Source organism: Rhea americana, unplaced genomic scaffold (genome assembly GCF_003343005.1).
Source record: "Rhea americana isolate MKP2758 unplaced genomic scaffold, rheAme1 scaffold_42, whole genome shotgun sequence".
NCBI classification, from domain to species: Eukaryota; Metazoa; Chordata; class Aves; order Rheiformes; family Rheidae; genus Rhea; species Rhea americana.
In genome coordinates, this window is record NW_028186557.1 from 4,715,877 (window position 1) to 4,738,199 (window position 22,323).

General features: G+C 40.7%; 1 protein-coding gene across 2 annotated transcripts in view; it reads right to left on the reverse strand.

The window, feature by feature from the left end:
- PELI2 (pellino E3 ubiquitin protein ligase family member 2) overlaps nucleotides 1–22,323 on the reverse strand; it is a 78,874-nt gene that overhangs the window by 18,273 nt on the left and 38,278 nt on the right. The gene's annotated exons all lie outside the window — the stretch shown is intronic.

The window sequence follows — 22,323 nt, forward strand, 5'->3', positions numbered from 1 at the left end:
CAGTGCATGCACATTYTCAAAGCTTGAACTCACGGTCCACCAAACTTTTGAGCCTCTGGGCCAACAGCAGCCAATTTTGGAAGTGGCTCTCTCGTATCTTTTAGCGTTAAGTTTAATGAAAATCAGCAATAGGGCACAGGGAAAAGAACCAATGAGATCCTAGCTGAAACAAGTGCTGGTAAAAACTCACTAACTTMCATAGCTTGAGCCTGCCAACCCAATCAGAAACACATGCCTCTAGACTGGCCCCAGCACAACCCATCTCTTGTCCGGTAGGAATGCTCTTAGGGAGATGCAGGCTAGATTAATTCTGCCACCTACAAAGAACTTGTTTTGTATTTCTGTGGACAACTGCCTTGAGCTGCCAAATTCAGGTAGTGTGTTTGGAGGAAACAGATAGCAAAGCAGGGACTAACAGAAGGAAAACATCATTRACGGAAGAGAGGGAAAACACAGCAACAAGAGATTTTTCAAGAATAACTCCACTTCTAATGACTCCACGTCCACACCAGGGCTGAGGGACTCAACAGAATCCAACTGCCGAACGAAGGTCTAGGGGAAAGCTGAAGTCCCACATGCCACCTACCACAAAGGAAGGAGATCTCACCAGCTTCTTTGCGACTCAGAGCTCGCAGTCACGCAGTAGGTCATTCACCTCCATAGGACTTTCAAGTAATAGAACAGCACGTAGTTGTCCATATAGCTAAGCTAACTGTGTGGCACTCCCATTGCCCGAGCTACCATTTCCGAAGGCCCTAAATCCCTGCGACAGGAATGTGTTACCAGGGGCAAAACGGAGCCGAACCTGAGAAGCCCCGCTATCTCTGTCCCACACTAACACGGCCYGATTTTTACCACCTGCCTCACGGCGCTTTGAATTTTCATTTATATTCTTCCCACTTRGTCTTGTTTTTTCCTGCTTCCTTACATAAGGCTTTTCTGTCTTGCTCCCTTCTGCCTGTTTGCAGAACGAAACCTCATTACGCAGCAGTCTGCACCCACAATCAAAGCAGCTGCTAAAGGCAACAGCTTACAAATTTGTCAGGTCTCAGAAGAACTTAGATCAAGTATCAAACTGTTTTCCCAGCAGCGATGCTGCAAGTCAGCCAGCACCAGGAACATCCCACCCCGTAAGTTCTTTGCTCCTCACCTCCTCCTACCCCCAAAAAGGTAACTTTTCTGTTTTACCATCATTTCAAGAACTGAGAAAGTAAAATTCCTTTACCTCATACATAAACACATCCTGGAGGCAAGGGGAGGAAAAAAGTGCATTTTAAACAGTATTCTTATTACTCAACGTTTTTTTCTTTTTAAGAACAAAGATACAAAGGAGGGAAACTAACATTTCAGAAATACACAAAACACCTTATCAGAGCAGATACAGGCCCAACTGACTGGCAGCGGTACACAACACCAACTTGCAACCGTACAGCATTACTGAGGAACATGGACAGCATGGAGGGACACCACTGAAAGTGCCACCTCTCTAACCATGGACATCGTAGGTGACTGCTATCAGGGCAACAAGCAAGCTTTAACTGTTTCCTGTTATACAATGACAGATTAACGCCAATACATCTTCAGAAACACCTTTCTTCTATTACCAACCCGCAAGGGGGCACAACTGCAGACAACCACCCCTTCCACACACAGGCGTGCCAAAGCCTACGGAATACCTACCCTGGAGATGGAATTCTTTTCCAGGAGGTATCCTGGACCTTACACAGCACTTGGTTTCTCYGAGTGCAACAACACATCTTCCCCACACTCCTCTTTTTACAGGYTTTGAGAATGCTACAAGCCCCCCTTTGGCCCAGAACGATGAATTAGTGTCAAATCTTGACTTTYGTCTTCTGTAATAAGCACATTACCTTTTGAGAGGTAAGGGCRTAATGAGTATTCTGGCTTAAGGATCAAATCTAAACCTATTTTTGCTTGCAAAAATACAAGCACATTTTTCTCCAAAATTATACTGATTATTTTAATGAGAGATACTACATTTATCTACAAAAACTCCCTTGAGTGGAAAAATACATGGGCCTTACGTCCACCCTCAGCCAGGTCTTCCCTATTTAGGCAYGTCTCCTGGCGCGCTGCAGCTCTTTTCCACATCCTGACAGTGATGGAAATTGTTTATTTCCCTTAGTCATCTTCAGCCGAACAGTTCAAGAACGGATCAGGAGCTCGAGGCAAGACTATGTTAACTTAACGCTATCAGGTCAAACCTTTTGTCTGAGAAGCGTTTCAATGAACTAAAACACATCGTGAATTCTCACAGCCTTTACGCTGCTGCTTCAAGGCTTGCGGGGAGCAGCTCTAATCTACTTCTAGAAATGGGGATTCTGCTCCTTTCTTCTGGTCCAGGGTTTCCAAGAAAAAAAGAACCTCCATGTTTGGAAATTTAACTTCACAGTTCACTTGTCCGCAGCGAGGTCCCCAAAGATCATGAGAGGGGCTTATTATTATGGGTACCACCTCGTCTGCACTTCAGCAGAAGAGGTTAAAATCCATTAGGGAAAGAGGCAGATATCTCACAAGGAGGGCTGCTCTATTAGAATAGCAAGTTTAGTTTAGTTAATTAGGTTGGATTAGGACAATAAAATGATTTATGGGATGACTTCTGGTTTTCCTCATTGGTAGTCAAGCTGACTGACACCACACTGACATGTTTGAAATTAATGACAGYAGTGCCTTCATGAGTAAAATGCTTTTCTTTTTCTTTCCTTTTTTTTTTTTAAACTTGGCTGCAGGCCTTCAACTTTTTTTTTGTTGTTGTTAAAGAAAAGAAACTCAGGGATGCCAGACAAAGGTTCTTGAAACTTAAAAGAAAAAAGGAAGTTTTAGCTAGTAAGGAAGAAATCATCGTGAAGAAGCTGGCACATTTCCACTGGATTTTTTGACTGACAGTGCCAGTAGACATTAGGTTGTCACAAAAACACACAGCAAAAACACATGATCATGACACAGTGACATTTTACCCACATCAGAGAAGTCTTCTGTTCACTTAAAAGGAGGAAATTTCACAAGAAGTTAGGTCAAMTTTCAATCCATGCAATACTAGTCTTATCTAAAGACTAACTGCTTGCAATTTTGCCGTCTCAACTTCAAACTAGCCATAGTTGTCCAGAATTATMGCTTCTGTAACACTGGATTTCAATAATGCTGAAAGTTTACACTGATACYTGACTATTGATATAGCTATTATGCTAATTTTTCCTCTAACCTTTCACAAGGGAAAAATGAAACATTATCACAGAAACCTTATGGGCTTCATGTGCCTAGCAGAGTGGCCGAATGGTCTGCACCAGCCCGAATCAGTCCCAGCTGTTTAAGAAGTCTGCATCCGCTCCCTGTAAAGCTCCATAAAAAAACCCATCTTTTAGCGTTCTTCCTTTCCTTACAACCAAGTGTCTACATTAGAATTGYGCCAGCGTTAAGCTTAGAGATGGACCTGCTCTACCCACGTTTTTTTGAATATCCATGCTAACACCTCCTCTGCCCCTAACCCTTCAGTTGTCAAATGAAAATAGACCTTAATCGAAGAGTCAGCAAACACAGGTAAAGAAAAAGAGGGTGTCACCAGAAAGACACAAMCAAAATTGTGTAACATAGCACTTAGTGCCATTTCCGGCACTATTTCTGACAGGCACACTGATGTTGCAACTGCATACAGGCAAGGCTATTAACTGATAAACTGAACATGGCAGTGCTCGTCTTCTGAAAAGCACCAATTCTAACCGTAAAAACACTCCAAATTCCTTATCGGTTTTTAGTTTGTTAGTGCCTAGATCAGCCAAACAGGGATAAACACATTCAAAATTGATTGCGAAAAGTACCCTTTCAAGCTGGGTTTATAAAGGAGGGAGAAGCAGGGGAGGCTAGAAGGGACAACACATTTGTCCTTTGGATACGTCCAAACTATTTGCTATATGGCGCACATCACAACTTCCATGCTGTTATTCAAGCAACTATTTATCAACTCAATAAGCACATGTTAAACTATTTGCTCCATTTGTAGCATTTGTGTTCTCTGCTATTTTTAGCTTTCAGACAGCTAGCCAATATGATGCAGACAGCCCTTTTTCCAGAAGAGGCACAAAAATATCCCATTTCCAGTAATYCTGTATTTGGGATACAGGCAAAGTAGCAAACGCTCTTACTCTCTGGAGTAACGTAAGGTGGGCTACCCATCAGACAGAAGTAAGGTATTCAAAATACATCTTGTCCATAGTGGGTAAACTGCACACAGAGCTAGACAGCCAGAACAGTCCTGGCCACTTACTACACCCAAGCCTTAGCTTGGTGGACTCCTGGCCAACTCTGGTAAAGCAGCCTAACCTGTTGTACTTTATAATTTAGTATACTAAAAACAGTCTGAAAAAGGTGTCAGTTTATACCAACAAGCCAAGTGATAAGACACGGTGGCTCAGGAATCATTTTGTAAGTCACAAGTTGTCCGCTGATGGTTGAGAGTCAACACTTTACCTACCTAATCTGCAAATCATTTTCCTCATGATCTTGCCTTTTAGCTTTTCTAAYCCTTAAAACCTTTTTCTCCTTCCACTTTCTTTTATCTATGCTCAGGAACATTATAGGCGAAATATCACTTGCAATATCTTTGAAACTGAGCCTGTAAATTCTGTTCCTTTAGCAAGCTTGCTTAACTTCCTCCCTTCAGCAGATTAGAGCTAGAGCCAGCTCCAAGGCATAACACATTAAGCTGTGGCAGATACATCAACTACCCATGAATAATCATTTACCTCCAACTCCAGACTGCTCCTTTGGGCATACTGCACATAGCGCTCTCCCTTCCTATTGCAACAGCTCTGGAGCTGCCTACCACACTTCTCTGCTGCAGARACATTTCACCTGCTTTGGAAACCCTGGAGACACATGGATCACTGTCTTGTATTAAGTCGCACACACCACCTAGTGAAACTCAATGTACATTCTTATAAATTTTGCAGTTCATACGTTCGTAACTAACAGTATCTTTTTTTGTTTGTGTGTTAAAGAGAGTCATAGTACAGCTTCTCACTGGACTCACCAGGCGTTCTCTCTACATACTCAGCAGTGATCAGYTAAGATCCAGCTCCCTGCATGATAGGCTGGATTTGCACGTACCTGTTGGTAGAGACTACAGTCATTTTTGTGTTCTTCCTTTTTAGAAGAATAGTTAAGACTCTTTTTGGAATACACATCTGCTCTTATTTCAGCCTAAACCCACCACATGGTCACAACAGTGTCTAAAGGAAAAATGCATCCAGGCATGAACTTGCAAGAGTGTTTTTTTTAAGGGTACTTTATAGTCATTTGTGAAAAGAAAGCAAGATGTCCTAGARAAGTAGAATCAAAAGAAGCAGAATATATTCCTGTTGAGATACTGCTTTTGGAGCAAGACTGCTTATGATCTGCGGAGCATCCAAGACTCCACCTGCAATAAACAGGGAAGAGGCAGGCAGCTAGCTCTGCTGAAAGCTACAGTTCCCGCTATGCTGCTGTGGCTTTGGCAGCAACAGAAGCACTACCCTTGAACCGCAGCGTAACAAAGCTGGTTCACACCATCTCCACAGCAAAGATGCCCCAAACCTTTCACCTCTAAAAGCAAGAGAAGAGGAAGAGACTACAGGTCTACTGAAAGAGTGACAAAAACTGTTCGGCCACAGCCACTGGTGGGGAGACTGGACTAAGCAGCTGACAGAAAAAAAGCATGCTGAACATATATACATACACACACGGAGAGCTATGTTAAATAAGCTGTTCACTGTCTTAAGATCATAAGGTAAAGAACAGTAACACAACTCTTCCCCAGCATCAAYGAAGGCAACAATATCGATCCTGCAAAATCCTGGCATTAGCTCACTAAGGGTAAGAGTCATTTTGAAGGCTRCAAGCCTATAAATTTAAACACGAAGGAACAGGCATGAAGGCATAAGCRTGATTTTGTCATTGCAGCTGGAGCACACTCCCCAAAACTCTTGATACACCCACAAAAATATCAGTAATTAGAGGAGGATGCAACAGTCTGTTTGCAAGTGAACATTGATGCCAACAGTCTACAGTTCATTTATAYACATCAGGAACAAAAGCAGCAGATGCCTGGCTACACTTACGTATTTGCATATGCCAAGCACACAAAATAGCCACAAATTAGAATCCTTAATGGAGAAAAACAGAAAAAAAAGCAGCCCCCTRAAGAGCTTCCATCCATACATATACTGAAAGATTTGTATACTCTGTGCATCAGCAGTGAATGCTTCTGTGAATCAAAGTACCCGTGAGCCCCAGTCTGAGTCTGCTTGCCAAGAGAGCACGTAATAACAAGATGAGAAGCTGCATATCATTCTATAGCTTCCAGAAACCATAAATTTGACACAAATCAATTTTACATTAAGACAGCCAAAGACTCTCCAGATAGTTACCTTAACAGACCTGTTAAGCAACTGCATGAAAATTTCTCAAGAGAAAAAAAATAGATGTGAACTTACTCTCACGAAAAAGCTATTTAGTGCTCATAAATTTTTTTTTTTAAATAAAGTCCAACAAAGAACAGGAGTTACTATAGACAGACTACTGCCATAAGAGAAAGCACTCTTTAATAAGAGAGCCCCCAAACCACTCAGATTCATTGACTGAATTTCCGACAGAAATTGCAACTAGTCATCGCACCAAACTGATCTTGGTACTGTTTTCATTTGTGGAAACTACTAACAAAAAAAAAATTCCTACGGGTCAGCTGCTACATGGACCAAGCTGGACAGATGTTACTGAGAGCAGCCCCCRGAGAAAAGGCAGATTCACAAGTTTCAAGACCACCTATCAAAGCATCCTTCCTGCAACCTGTTTTTGGAGGTGGAAGGCAGAGAAGGGTATGTTTAGCGCCTTCACCTGAAGAAGAGCCAGACCATGCAAGTCTGACCAGCAGGTCCTTGGTATGTTTTCAGACACTAATGTTCAAGTGGAAGCAACAGCACGCAGGCTAACACCATTCATCTTGTACGCTGAGAAGGGTCACTGGCTTTTTGGTGGAAGGGAAGGTTGTTTTTTTTTAAAGCTCAATGAGTCCATGGTAAGTGAAAATATTTCTAATCTCTACAGTTATCATTTATATACACTACTAAGCATTTTCTTGTTTAAACTTCAAATCATATTCACATTCCTCATAGGCAACTCGGCATATTTAGAAATGCACTTTCCTGTTTCAGCTCTGACTGAGCTACTTAAGTGATTTAAGTCATCAAGGTAATACACTCAACAGTCAAAACGCAATCCCAAGTTATGCTGCTGCAGAGGAGTTGAAAAATGAACTTTTTAATGAGTGGGAAGGAAGGAGCTTTCTTCAGTGTAACRGCAGCTGCCAAGCTCACTGCAGACCAGAGCCGCCTGCAAGCCCCTCCAGTGCCGTCTGCACATCCGTACAGAACTGGAAACAAGTCTGGCYCTGCAGACAAAAAAGTCATCCAGAAAAAAGAAGAAAAATCATCTCTTCACAGAGGAGGCTCTGCGGCACTGGGRGGACGCAGTAAGTAGTGCTGCCTCCGTCTCGCAAGCCGACGAGGACGTTGAGAAAGTGGCAGGTAAAGTGACGTCTTGCTCTCAACCACCCACCCGAACTACTACGAGGTAGTAACAACCAAGTCTTCAGGATTCATTTATGGGAACGTTTTGTTCCYGACCATCACTCAAAGTATTTTATAGGCCAAGCTAAGAGCTAGATTCACAAACTACAGGGAGGTTCAACAGCAAGTTGAATATTTAATTTCATCATCTTTGTTTATTTACTGACTGCAGCTTGGCATCAAAGATGAGAATAAAAAATRCGATCAGAAAGGTTTAGAATAGAGCAAATACAAGAGAAATGTCTAAGAGCGCTTCAGCCAAAACATGGCAAGGGTCTGCCATAAAACAGCTTCGATATCCTAGTGGAGCCAGACACAACCTCTACAGGCCCATCTGCGATAAGCCCCCAAGGCTGCAAACGCGCTGCGTTCCCAGCCCCRCCGAGGGCCGACGAGCGCTGTAGCTACCTAAGCACTCCCTTAAAAACTGCAAAATCCAGGATGCAAAAGGGCAAGCACAGGGCAACTGAAAGCCAGGAAAATTCAAGTCTGAAGACAGACATCCGACAGAGGTAGCCACATCCGTTTCCCTTCCATCAGATAGAGACCAGCACAACCCATTACTATTCCGAGCTGGCAGACAACGTCCCTTCCTCAACGGCTTTGAAAGGAATAAATTTAGCTTACTCTAGATTTTACTGAAGGATATTCTGCAGCACAATTCCCAGTGTTCAGAGAAAGTAATTAGAGGATTAGTAGCTGCAGTTGGTCTCGGCTCCCGTTTTTTTTCATTGTGTTCTCAAATTGAAGCCTTCTGTCATTTTTCAGCATGGCTAATTGAGATGGGGGGGAAGAAACTTGTATTCCTGAAATTTAAATTTATTATTCTAGCTTAAAGTAAAACTAAAGCCACCGAAATTTGCTGTAAAATTTACAAACCTGGAATTTGATTTATCGTGCTGTGTTAGATGCGCACATATCCAGAAGTTAATAAACTGTAGAAGAGATAAGTGGTTAAAATTTAAAGCAAGCTTTACAGGCAACGTGCTTTCTCATCTAATGTTACATATAAATAATAAAGCATCTTGTTCAAGACCTATGCACTTCAGACCACATGATTTTACCCCTGATAAAATCTTTGTTTCCCTCCCTCCTGCCAACACACACCCAGCCCCACTCAGAAATGAGGGAGGCAGAATTCTGTCCTGTATTAATATCTGTTTCCTTTGTGTGCACCTTCAGAAATAAAGCCCAAGTTATTTGAATGCAGATTCAAAGAGACATCAACAGCTTAGTAGATCTGGAAGTAAATCTGAAAAGAAAAAAAAAAAAGCCCTACAGCTTACAGCTGATGTTGCCATAGCCAAATTAACAAGCTATCCTAAAAATACTGGTGAAATACAGGATTTGGGGCTTTATATCGAAACAAGTGCTGAGATGCATTATTAAGTAATGACACAATACACTTAAGAACACAGTGTAAATAAGGTAGTTTTTAAACACTTTGTGCTAAAGCAGCCTACATCTTTGCAGAGAATACAAAAGCTTTATAAAACTACACGTGGCAAAACACACTTGCAGTAGCATTTTCCCCCGCGAACGCCTGGGTACAAGTTCTTTAGGTAAACATTAGCATTAAACATGTTGCCCAATATTAATTTTTATTTGGTGGATTAAGCTATCCAATTTCTTAAATCAGTTGCTTAAAAGAGCCTTGAACAAGTCTGAAAATCTTGGCTATGATTTAACTGCACTCCTGGTAGGGATCACCCATAAGCTACTGTTAAACAGTAGTTTTAATAGCAATTTGATACTCATTTTACAGAGTTCAACCATCTCATCATCCACAAATTTGCAAGTTTACTGAAAAGTGTGTAAAAGGCACAACCTCTCCACCCTCCAAAATATTTCAGTTCTTAACCTCTTTTACACTGTAGGGTTTTTTTCCCCACTCAAGGAGCAGATCAGAGTAAAGCTCTAGTACTACAGCTCCCAAACACYTCTGCAAAACAAAACGCATCTATCTCAGAAGCAGAAAGATTAAGATAGCAAGTCTAACAATATTGCAAGTTACTGCCTGATCTGTAATATTCCAATATCCYCAGAGCTGGATCCCAGTTGTGCTTCCTTTAAGTGAATGGGTCAAATTCAAAAAATCACTATCAGTTTAATTTCCRTAGATTCATTACGTTAGATTTTCCATTGGTGTGAGTAATTATCTCAGGGGCTGAGAGGCTCATGAATTTAAAACTAACAGTGTGGCTAGCAGAACTGATTGCCCCAGTATTATTGATTTGTGATTTAAGGTAAGCAAAGGTTTGTGTTGCACAGCTGGGCCATTTTATTTAGAGCCAAAAAACCTACCTCAGAGATGCTCTCCTGGCAGCCCAGCCATCAACACACTCTGGGCAAGCTGCTTTACTCTATGCCAGGTTTATCCAACTGAAGAGTCGCTCCAAACGTGGACTCAATGCTATTATCCACATCAGTAGAGCAGGTTAGCATCAATTGTTYAGCGATTCTGGCACACGGTTAACTATAACAGTTGTACTTGATTTCTTATATGCATTTGCAAGTTTGTTTTTTTTTTTAAACCTGATGTAGTCTTGCACATACAGCTAAGAGATTTTTATTCCTTTTCCCTGCATAAACTCTACTCACAAGCAGACAATTCTAGTCACAAATCAAAGTTCTTCAACTAATATTTACAGAGGCTAGAATAAAAGAGAGCTCTAATTAGATAGGCCAGATATATTTCTAGGCTCCTCTTCTCCCACGAGAACCACCTTTCCACATGTAACAAAAAGTAGGCTGCACAACTGTGTTATTGTTAGTCACGCTATCTCAGCGAGAGCCAGAGCCAGTCCTATACTTTGCAGGCAGCCAAATTATCCTATGAGATCCCACGAAAGAGGGTGGAGATGGAAAGATCAGCCAAGCCAGAGCAGGTACCTAAAGTGGTAAAGGACATACAACCCCAAAAGCTGGATGAAGGAATGGAGGGAGAACAGGACCAAGAGCAGCACGTCCCACATTCCCAATTTCAAGTTTTCTACGCTGACTAAATCRCTCTTCTCTCCCCAAGAAAAAATGTGCTTTGATCTGGTGAGACTCCTCTGAGCTGCCTCTCACCACCAGCTCCTCCTGCATCACCTCTAAATACAGAGATGCAAACATTCAAGTCCCTGCACCCTCTTACCAGAAGGTCCAACACAGGACATTGCCCAGCACAGTAATGTACTCCTTAAGAAAACACGGTAGTAATTTTTTCCCTCTGCATATGCAGTGCGAGGAGCATCCAAGAGAACTGCATGACACCACACTCGAGTTACAGCTCTGCAGACTTGCAATAATTTTGCTCGAAGTTTAATGTTTTTGGCTGCCAGCAACTCACCTCATTGTCTTCCTGTGCAAGCAGCACATGGGCTGGCGACTGCCGGTTCAAGTGCCTTGGTAGAGACACCTACATACTTTGCATACAGCTGAAGACTGTTGTTTACTCACTCACTTCTAGCTGCTCATCACCACAACTCTTGCCAATGGAACAGCTTGCAAAGTAGTTCTACAGCTTGTTTCCATTCAGATTAGCTGATATGGCTGATAACTACCACACAATTCCACTTTGACAAAGCAGCAGCGTAAAGGGTAGCCTCTTTCAACAGCACAACTGGGGCCGCGGCGTAGTCTGTCGACCTTTCACATCACAAAGGCTTTCGGCCTATTTGACACATCAGACAGATGCATTCTACTTGCCATATATTACAGAACAACATCTACAAAAGTTTCAAAGCTTGGATGACTCTAGCATAAAAATCAAGCATTCCCAATCACCTCACTGATGACCAAGTTGGTCAGCTGTAGATAAGAACAAAAGATTCCCTTCCCCACACCCCTACCAAAAAGCCATCGCCTCTTTCCAAAGAGGTTTCAGTTGCTGCACGAAGAGTGCTCCAAATACTCTTTCTTACTTGTATCGTCCTTTCTTCTGCCCCCACCCTCATCTCCAGCTTTATCCTCCTGTTACATGCTCTCGACCCAATACCTAACAACAAGAGTTGTTGCATGATTTGGATTATGTATCACACTGAAATCACATTGCCTTCAGTCGCTGTTAGTCCAATTCCTCGATGCGTTCTGAACATCTGGACGATGGCCAGAGGAATCCTCGCGAACACAGGAACAGCGAGTAAAGCTGACTACGTGTGCTTGAACTGAGAACCAGCTATGGGGCTCCTTTGAGGAAAGGCTCTCTACAAAGAAATGATTAGCTTATCAAACGCAGGCAGTGGTAGAAAAATCATGAATAGGCGTCTCGTGTTTACGGCACTGACTGTGAAGGTCACATTACAAAAACTGAAAAGCCACCACTCAGCTCAGCTAAGAAAGTAATTTGAGAATATTTAATGTGGGAATCTGCACTGAAACCAATTGACTCTTTCATAAAGTATGAACTGTAAAGCTACAGTAAACAGCAGGAAGCCTAATTAATGACAAAAGATGAAAACTGCAATTCAGATCAAATGCCAGATTAAAACACGATTAAGAGCTTACATATTTTAAAGCAAAGATAATARATGGAAGCCTAAAGTAAAATATAATCATTTCAAACTCAATATAACTGAAAGATATATTCAAATTTAATATAATTATATCTCTATAAGCTTATCAGTTTACATAGCAGTCATCCAATAAGCTAACACAGATTCAGTCATCCTTAAAAACAAGGACTTGACATTAGTAACAGAGCAATATTGTTGGAGAAATACAGACCACGTGGAGTGCAATGCCAACACAATTCTGTGCACTTTTACGCACATTTTTATGTCAAAGTTGTACAGGCAGCTGTACAGCTTGCACACCACTTTTTTAGAGAGTCCTTTCAGGAAACTACAGCAGAACCCATATTCAGTGCTACACGAACAGATGAGGAAGGGTGCTAGCCTCAGCCTCAATAACTGAACGCCCCCCCGCCCACAACACGACTCCAGACGAGCTGCTGTCTCGGTTCTGGTCTTGGGCTGCAGACCCCTTACTAAARCGCTACTTTCTGTACTGACCCTCTCCTGCTTTGCTTGATCTCTGGAAGAGGGACATTCATTAATATAAAGCCTAATAAGTGAAATAAGTAGAAAATGTTTCACAACTAAGCTTTTAAAAAAAACTACACGAGCTTAGACACCTGAAGTAGACACCTTAAGATTTTTGTCTTATTTTATTTTATAGACTGGTTCTTTTGTATAGCAATTTGACTACCTTTTATTAAAGTATGTCATTCTGGTCTTTTAGTTTCTATATATGGCAACCGATTTAAAATTATTTTTCACTCTGTTAAGTTAGGTCAGCCAGCAGGGATAACACAGGGATTTAAAGTGATAGCAGATGCTATAAGACGAGGTTTAAGGCAGACTAAATGTCACTTTTTAATACTACATACAGTATCATTCCTATCTCACAATTCCATAGAATAAAAACAAACTTCTATTTGAGGATTTTTTGGTACTGCGGTTTGTTAAGGGGCCTCTATAGAGTAGCAAATAATCTCTTAAGTCTCTGCTTTGTTAAGGACGGATTGCATCTGCTTCGTCTAATGAAGCACAAGAAACAACAAAAAAAGCCTGACAGCTGAGACACAGTTTCTCCACGCACATGAAGATGCAGCTTTACCTCCTTCCCTGCAATATGATGCCTCGGCAAACACAGCTGAACTGACAAATCACATATGGACAATAAAACTGGTATCTTCCTTTAATCTTCCAAGACTAATGCTTTCCAGATTTTGTTTCTGCATTGTATACACAGATATTATTTTTTCTCTCTCTCTCTCTCTCTCTCAGTAAGCACTAACAGTTTCACCACTAAAAAGCATCTTGCTTTTTGGCACATAAATCCATCTTATTTTTAGAACATCTCTTACCCTCCACATCGTTTCATACATTGCAAGCGATGGCTACTATAACATGCAAAGGGAATATTTTGCAACGATCAAGACAAACTACAGTCAGTGATAAAACTAATGCACAAGCAAGCTTCTAAGAAAACAGCAGAGATCTGCTTCAGAATAAGCAATTATTTTTGTGCACATCAAGTGCTCTTTTGGAGAAAGAGATACCAACTGCTTCAGAGAGTTTAAAAAAAATCTTAAGATTTTGSGTCCAATTTTCTCCATACAGACACCTTCCAATTTCATCCAGTTGTTAACTATTCCACTACAAAACTTCATTTGAGTTGGTTTGGCTTCAGCTTCTAGCTCTTGTTATTGATTTTGATCCCTCCTCAAACCCTCTAAATATTTAATTTTACTAAAGTTTTGGTTATAGTTGGATAGTAACTAGCATGCCTTAAAAAAGCCTATATAATTCAATCCACCTAGACTCCTCTACACAGCCACCTTCATTATTTACCATTCGAACAGTTGAATTGCTACTGACTTTGTCAAATGATTTTTTTCTTCTTTTTGTATGTTAAGAAGTGTTTAATGCAGCAAACCAATTACTGATCTCCGTGGCATCCATCAGTAACCAGCTTGGGAAATTAAATTTCCCCAATAATTTCTTGGGAATTAGAAGTCAGCTGATAATGATTAAGACACCAATATCATATAGTGCTCCTTCCCATTTCTCTCCTCTTGACTTCTCATACCTAGAGAATATCAGTAGGTTAAAAAAAGAAAACAAAAGACAAACACACACCCCTTCAAGAGCAAGGGAAGTTCAACACACAAGTGAGTTTCCACCACACAATGCTGTACGATACTAACAGTTATTTTATTTTATTCCTCCTCAGTGAAAAYCAGGTAACTTCCTCACACGTCCCACAGTAGCAGCACATTCAGACAGCTACCACAAGGCAGCTGAACCACAGTCACTTTTCATCTACAGCAGTCTGTTCAAGATCACATGCAACAGGGTATTGATGCAGCTAATCRGCCAAGCTTGCATGCGGAGGTCCTGAGCAAGTCGTAAGTTTGTCAGCAAAAGCAATTTTTCCAGAGTTATGCTCACTAGCACAGTATTCCCATCCTGGACAGGGAGTTGCAGGAAATTCATCTGTAATCCCCAATTCTGTTCATCTTTTAATGGTCTGGCAATRGCATGAAAACACTCACTCCTCTGGAATTCCCCCATGGCTCAAAGATCAGCAATCAATTATCGAGGCAGCTCTCTTTGGCCCTTGCCTAGGGTTCTTGGAAACACACCCACTTAAACGTGGTTTCTCCAGCGCACGTGGAACAGCCTTTACATCCCTCCTGTGAATAGAGCCACACTGTTCTGCCACTTTCCAAAACAAACACACACTTACCAACAGGAATGAGAAGCAGCTAAGAAGTGTTGTTCTTCAAGCTTTATCACACCGACCTACCTTCTGGAGGAAAACAAAGCCAGAATCTCTCTTGGCCCTAAGAGACTTAAAGACCATGTTGTTACTTCAACCTAGGGAAAGTTACGGCAAGGGACACAACCTAGGCGAAAGGACTGAGGAAGCAGCGCGTGGCATTCAGGCTATGCTTCTGCCCCCTTCCTCCCCAAGCAGGGGGATGTAGGTTAAAATACCACGTTCCCTCCTTCTGCCTGCCCCTACGCTTTCTGCCTCTACGTCCTTTATTCTATCAGCATTTCGTTTATGTGAATCCTCAGCAAGTTAAAGAAACGCCAAAGAAAGCTGCCTCTCAAATGATGATGTACCCAGATTCCTTAAGTTATTACATAGGCAAGCAAGGAATTTCTTTGGACCAGAACCCGGTTCAAGGAGCCTCTCCCACATGCCACTTAACACCCTCGCCACGCAGCAGGGTTCTCCTGGGTGCTCTGGTATCTTCAACCCAGATGACAACCCCACTTACAGTCAACATGAGGTTCATCCTTCCCATAGTCTTCTCTTCTGCTGAAAAGGAAGCGGCACACAGCAGCAGAACGTCTGAATGCTCACTGGTCATGGCACATATTTCCCAGCCTTTGCTAAAAGGGCCCAAGAAAACCAGTATTTTTACGGTGCCAAGTCCATAAATAGATACATTCACCACAGTAAATATTCTTCTTCTAAAGAAAAATATTTTTGGATAAGTCTACTCTGATCATCTGTTTCAAAAAAAAGCCCAAACATTAAACAGTAATTAACATGCATTTTCTAGGCACACACAAAGCATTCTGAATTGCAGAGAGCTACTTCAGTAAGTTATTTTCAAAAAGTTAGATTTTCCTTTATCAATGAGCTACAAATGCATATATACATTAAGTAATTGTTATCCTGATTTGCACTCAATAGTTGTAATTGCTAGCAAAGACATCACCATATGCACTGTGGAAAAAGAACTATGTCCCAGTAAGTTACATAAACAAAAACAGTATTTCAGAGTCAATAAAACCATAAATGGAAATTGTTAGGTAAATTACATGGAGTTTAGCTGTTTAAAGAGTTCTGAATTATCAGGCGCCCAACTGATGCATTCTCACACAGCGGCATGCATAAGCATCAGATAGCATTTGGTGCGTAACCCCRCACATTCTTTTACAATTTTACTTCTAGAGTCAGTCATAGATTTAATAATTGAGATTGTCAAAGAAAAGAAGATTTAGACTTGTTATGAGAAGACTAAGCACTCTATTTTACATGCAAAGGACTACGCTACTAACGCACTCAACTGCTGTTGAAAGCTCTGAAGTGCTACGTACCTGCCCTCAGCCTAACAGATCGGTATCAGGAGAGCCTGATGAATGCACAACATCTTCATAATGAAATTGCTGTTACGGCATTAAAAATTAAAAGGTAATGCTTTAAGGGTCTGTCACAGGCTACAGTAAGCAGGACTAGGAATACCCCATTTTCAAGCATTTTCAAGAGATGCAGTTTTTCCCACCTGCAGCTGACAGCAATGAATGAGCCCACGTAGTAATGCGGTTTTGCYACATTGCTACCAAACATAGTCCTCATAGGTTTACGCACCAGAAAGCTCTTAGAACCTACATGAATTCTACTGTTGCTAGAAGAACAGCAAAAATGTTGCTTAAATTCAATTACTAGTATAAAATATTACATATGCACAGGCACAAAACTGTTTATTGCACCTGCTGAATCCCGCACTTCACTGTGCTGGGAAACAGAAACAGCTAAAGAGCAACAACTTTAATGAAGCCTCATGGGAGTACCAAGGTAGGGATAACTGCAGCTTCACATCACTGCACATCAACCTAGCTTCTGTTAGGAAGCTGAAAAGTAATTTCACAAATTAATGCAATTTTTTAGTTAAAAAACAAAACAAAAACACCCACACAGTACTTATGGAACAAGCATTCATAAGAGAACAATATGTTTAAGTTGTAAGAACAGAGAGATTCCTCCAAGAGAAACAGGCAGATTCCTACTGTGAAGCTTCTCCYGTGCAAATGCAGCAGGAACAACAAGCTGGAATTCTGCCCAAATGCAGAGAGATTAATTTTATTTGTGACACTAGGAGATCACAAATCAGTGTTTTGCCGCTAGACAGATGACTGACACTTTCTACRCAGACTAGCTTCCAAGGAAAATAATAGTTTTGAGGAAATGATAGCTATGAAACAACAGCATATATATACTGCATTTCTCCCTTCAGCAGGGACCCAGGATGAAGGAAAATACAAGAACAGCAGAAGAGCTGAAAGTCTTTTCATAGATGCATAACATGTAATCTTTAAGTGTTTGCCCCGTACATCTTGCTTAGCGAGGCACAAAGTACTGACTTTTAACTATGACACAGCAAAATGAAGAGGTAATCTAGTGTAACTGATATTCTAATTACGAAAATATGCTTACGACTCCAAGACCTTCCCTCATCCTCCAGAAAAACACACAACACTAACACAATAAAATAACCTTCCATCCTGCAACTTCTGGCTACACAGTTAAAACTTACTTACACATTAAGATTCCAAAGCAGAAATCCAGTGAAGGTTTTCAGACTGAAGCCAGAATTGGCACTGTTCAGAACTACTTTCATGCAACAAGGGCATCAAAAACAAACRATTAAGAGAACAATTTGTGGAAAAGCAACATTACATTTTAGAATATTAAAGTATCTTTCCCAGACCTGATCCTATATGAGCATATTCTCACAACACATTCTCTTCCTGTTGCCACAGTGTGTTTAAAAAACAAGGGAAGAAACTTGCTATGGCAAGAAAAAAAACACCCAAAACACAAAGACATCATCTCCACCCCACCCCAGACTCGACAATTTTTTCAGTTCAAGAGGAAAAAAAAATAAAATGAAAATTACCACCTCGGCACGATGAATCAACACGGTGCAAGCGTTAGTGGTTTGTCTGAAACCTGTGACAAATGAACTCCTGTCGTTCCTCAGCACACTGGACTATTTTTACTTTATGTATTCCAGTACGAACAAGACTCTAAGCAGAGCCAAGTGTTAAGCCCACGGCACGTGCATTTTAAATACCAAATGAAAAGGAAAAGTCTCTTTAAAAGTCACTGTGAGTACAGTTAAAACATTTCTTTCCAGAAAGAAAATCCTCAGCAACAGTTTTCTGGAAAGCTTAGTAGTGTCATCTCACTGATGCTCATAATAGACTAACTAGAAAAAAAATAAAAATAAAATAAAGCCTTCCAGCATCCCTCACTTGCCAGCTGCTGAATAATCGGTGGCTTGTGTAATTGGGGAGCATTTGTATGTGTGATAGGAGGGGAAAACAACTGCTGAAGAGATTTAACAGATCCTTTTGAACTGATTCAATAAATCAGAAGGCCCAATTTGTTATCTTTGTATTATTTTTAACATGCACAGGAGATTATGCATGAAGGGGGGAAAAGGGACTAGCTAAAAAACWCTTAGTTTGTTTTCCAATTATCTGTCATCTTCTCATTAGAAATTATCATTGCCAAAAGTACTTCACAATCAGATTCTATATGTGAATTATTTAACAAGTAAGAGTTCAAGAAATACAGCCCCGACACACACACATTTCAAGTGCTCTAAGATTTTGGCAAAGTTCGTAACTCTAACTCAGAACAGCGTTACAAGARTCATAGAAGAAAGGTACAACCGACATTCAATCCCCTTCCACCTCCCACCCCTCAAAACAACCAAAAAAAACCCATGCTGTACTGCTGTATCACACCATACTTTTCCACCCCCCTGACCACCACCTCTTTACACCAGAGGTACAGTCTAAGAAGGGAAAAAAAAAAAAGGTCAGAAGGTCTACCAGTTTGGGTAGAAAGGCCATGTGAGTACAGTGATTCAGCAGCTCATTTCTGTTTGCACAAATATTATGCCCATCTCCCACCTTCTCCCAACCTCGCAACTTTGCAGCAATTCATACAAGACACCAAATCAGCAAAGAACTCTCTGTTCTACTTTATAGATGCTGGATGGTTGTAAATAGAAGGCAACATGCCCTACACAGTTATCAGCCTTAGTTCCTGCCGAAAGCCCTTTAACGCAACCATATCRTCTATTTTAAAAGCTGGGCTTCCTCCTCTGTATGAGGGGCAGCATGCACTCAGTGCAACAAATTACTGGTAAAATTAGTAGAAGCAGAACTACTGCTGCAAGGCATCAGCCTGCACCATGCCACGACTTCCAGTAGGCTTTTGGCCTTTCCATTTACAGTTGTTATATTCCAATACAATCATTCATTGTTAAAAGAAGTTATGTTAGCCTACTTCATCACAAAATAATCTCATTCCACACCATGTCTAAAATTGCATTCAAAAATCATAGTAGTTAGCAGCCACAAAATAAGCAGACTTAAATGCCTCTGAGATGCCTCATGAAAAAAGGCTGCATCATTGTCTTATAAAATTCCCTCTTTTTCTTTTTTTCCCCCTAAGTCAGTTCTGAGTTTCCTTTAAGACCAGTCATCTACTCTACTAACAAAGGGAGTGGTATCTACACTAACATATAAACCAAAAAAATTTACAGAAAATGCTTAATGAGTAGATTAGCATGCCAAATGAAAATGAATACTTTCGGTCAGTCACTGAAAGGGGAATGCAAGTCCTTGTTAAAATTTGAATGAGGAGGTTGAACATGAAACATTTGAAAGAACCTTTTTGCTTTCACTGTTCTTCAGATACCTACTGATGCACACCCTAAAAAGTTACATAAGTTCTCTAAAAAAAAAAAAATATATGCACCTATAATACATCATACTTAATACTCTCTGCTTCCTGTTAATCAAGCCTGAGAAACCCCAGACTGAGGCAATCTAGAAACACACTGAACACTTACTAAACAAACAGAACGAGGTATTTCTGGTTTGGATGAGATTTTTTTTTTTTTATTATTAGTGCTAATAATTCATCTCACAAGGTGGCAAGTGAAAAAAAAAACAGTGAAAGCCAGGAGAGTACTATAAGACATTACTTACACAAAACAAATCTTTACTGCAGAAAACTAGCATTTGCTTATCAACCCCTCCGGAGTCCGCAACTGCCAATAGCACACAGGCATACACATCCACAAGATCCATACTAAGGAAAATATTGTATTTTCCACAGCAGCTGACCAGGACAGAATCCAAGAATTGATAGATTTCATTTGATAGGATTTGAGCTCTGGARATATTATATAGTACTTGTAAGTTTTATATAGTATAGTACTTGCTCTAAGTAGGTATTAAACCCGGGCAAAGTTACAGAGCTCCTCTGTGAGGGTCATAAAAGCAGCAACACAAGCATGAAGAACACCACAAGCAGGTATGAAGAGTTTGTGATGACACCTGCAAGCGTTTGCACCTGCAGTAAAGACATCAGCTGAACATCATCATTCACAATAGAAAGAATTCAGTACTTCAGATCAACACACATCTTTCTTGGAGGGGGGCGGAAGTGCAGGGGAAATAAGTAGGCCATATTCAAGCAGGATTTGCTAAGTGGAAAGCCTCCAATATATACACCCCCTTAAGTGTAATATCTCCACAGAATACAACTTCCCTGCAAACGAGGACTTACTGGCTCAGCCAGCCCACTTGAACACCAGAACTGGAGAAGGCCCTATAACTAAGGTACAAAAAATAAAACAAGCAGGAAAGCCTTTCACACTAAAYGTGGACTCCTTCCACAGAGCAGTTTACAAGATGTTACTTGTGCTGTTTCTCGCCTTCCTGGCACACTAAGTCTTAATAAAGAAACCGTCCATATCTCAATGGAATTACTTYAAATCAAACAAAAAACCCCATTTACAACAGAGTACAAGGACCTTGTTAAACTAGCTTATTTACCGCTGTGCAGCCATATCATCTAGTTGCATGACCAGTTGCTTCAAAGACTAGTGATGCTTATGGAAATGCGTCAATGCTCAGTCAGTATAACTCCCACAGGAGTTTTAAAAAAACCTGACCACTTGTCATTACAGACTATATTCAAAAAAAGAACTTTGGTACAAAGCATTTAATGAGCAATTCAGAAACCTACAGAATTCCCAAATCCAATTTATACAGCAGATAGGAAGAGGTATCTAAACACCCAAACCACAACTAGATTAAAAAAAAAAAAGTCTGAAGACAGATGCATACATCTTCAGCTACTTGGGAAGACCACAAGAAGTAGTTTTGTCAGCTTTGTAGCATATCTTAAAAATCCGTCTAGAAGACAAATACTTATTTYCAAAACAGAAAACATTTCAGAGTATTCATATTTTAAGAACTACAGTCAAAGAAAGATATGATGGGATAAAATCTTCTCTTAACCAGTAGTCCAGTGCAGCTCRTCAGCCCCTGGAGCATGGGGCTCCCCCCTCCTAGGTAAGCAACTGGATCAGCTAGTTAAGGACTCCTCTTCACTTTTTCTTTTCTTTTCTGCAAACTAATGAACCTCCTTTCACCCCTATGTGGGCATAGCAAGAAGGAAAATTACCCATTAACTATAGAACAGCCTACAATCTGGTAGTTCCTAATAATCAGAGCTGTCAGTGAGCCAGCGCGAGTGTCTTCAAGCTGCAGAAAGAACTGAACCCCGGAGCACTAAGTCATCATGCAAAGGGGAGAACATCAGTTTTACAGAAAGCAGTGGATGCTACTACTTTTACAAAGTCCAAGATTGCATTTACGTACTCCTTCAGATACTGCAAAACAATCCTTACCCAGTAAATATATATTTCCCCAGCACACATCCTATGGTATAAATTTATACTATGAACAGGCCTATTTGTCTGCCATTATCACCTGAAGCTTTCTGCCAAAACAGTCTGATTAGCCCCTCCACTTCCTCCCCCTTACATTACATGAATATAAATTAATTTTGTATCATTCAGAGTACTTATATCCTACTGTTTAGGCACCCACTTGGATAGTGCTTGCTCAACACTCCTGAACCTAACWTCTGATTGGCACAAAGCTCTGCAAAACAAGGCAGCAAACGATAAAAGCCACAAATGGAAAACAAGCTTTGAGACTTAAATTTTGTCATTCACGGCTTTTTTTTTTTTTTTAAGATATTACAAAACATCTGCAAGCAGCAAGAAGTGGCACTGTCTTTATATCTTTGCCCTCCCCTCTTCTCCCCCCCCCCAAAAAAAAGAAAATCAGTAAGACTGTAACTCCATCTTTCAGAGACTGATGAAAATAAAATTAATAGTTCAGCTTAATTAGAACCAATCACCCCTCTGAAAGAGCATGAGATAAACTCACTTCTGTTGAATGCACCAGAACAGCTCACAGCTAACTCTCCACTGTTAACTGATGAAGGATTAAGAACTGTGGTGTTGCTACAAATGGGAAAATCCTCTCCCAAATCCTCCTCCAAGCAGCACTCCTGAAAACAATTTAAGAAAAAC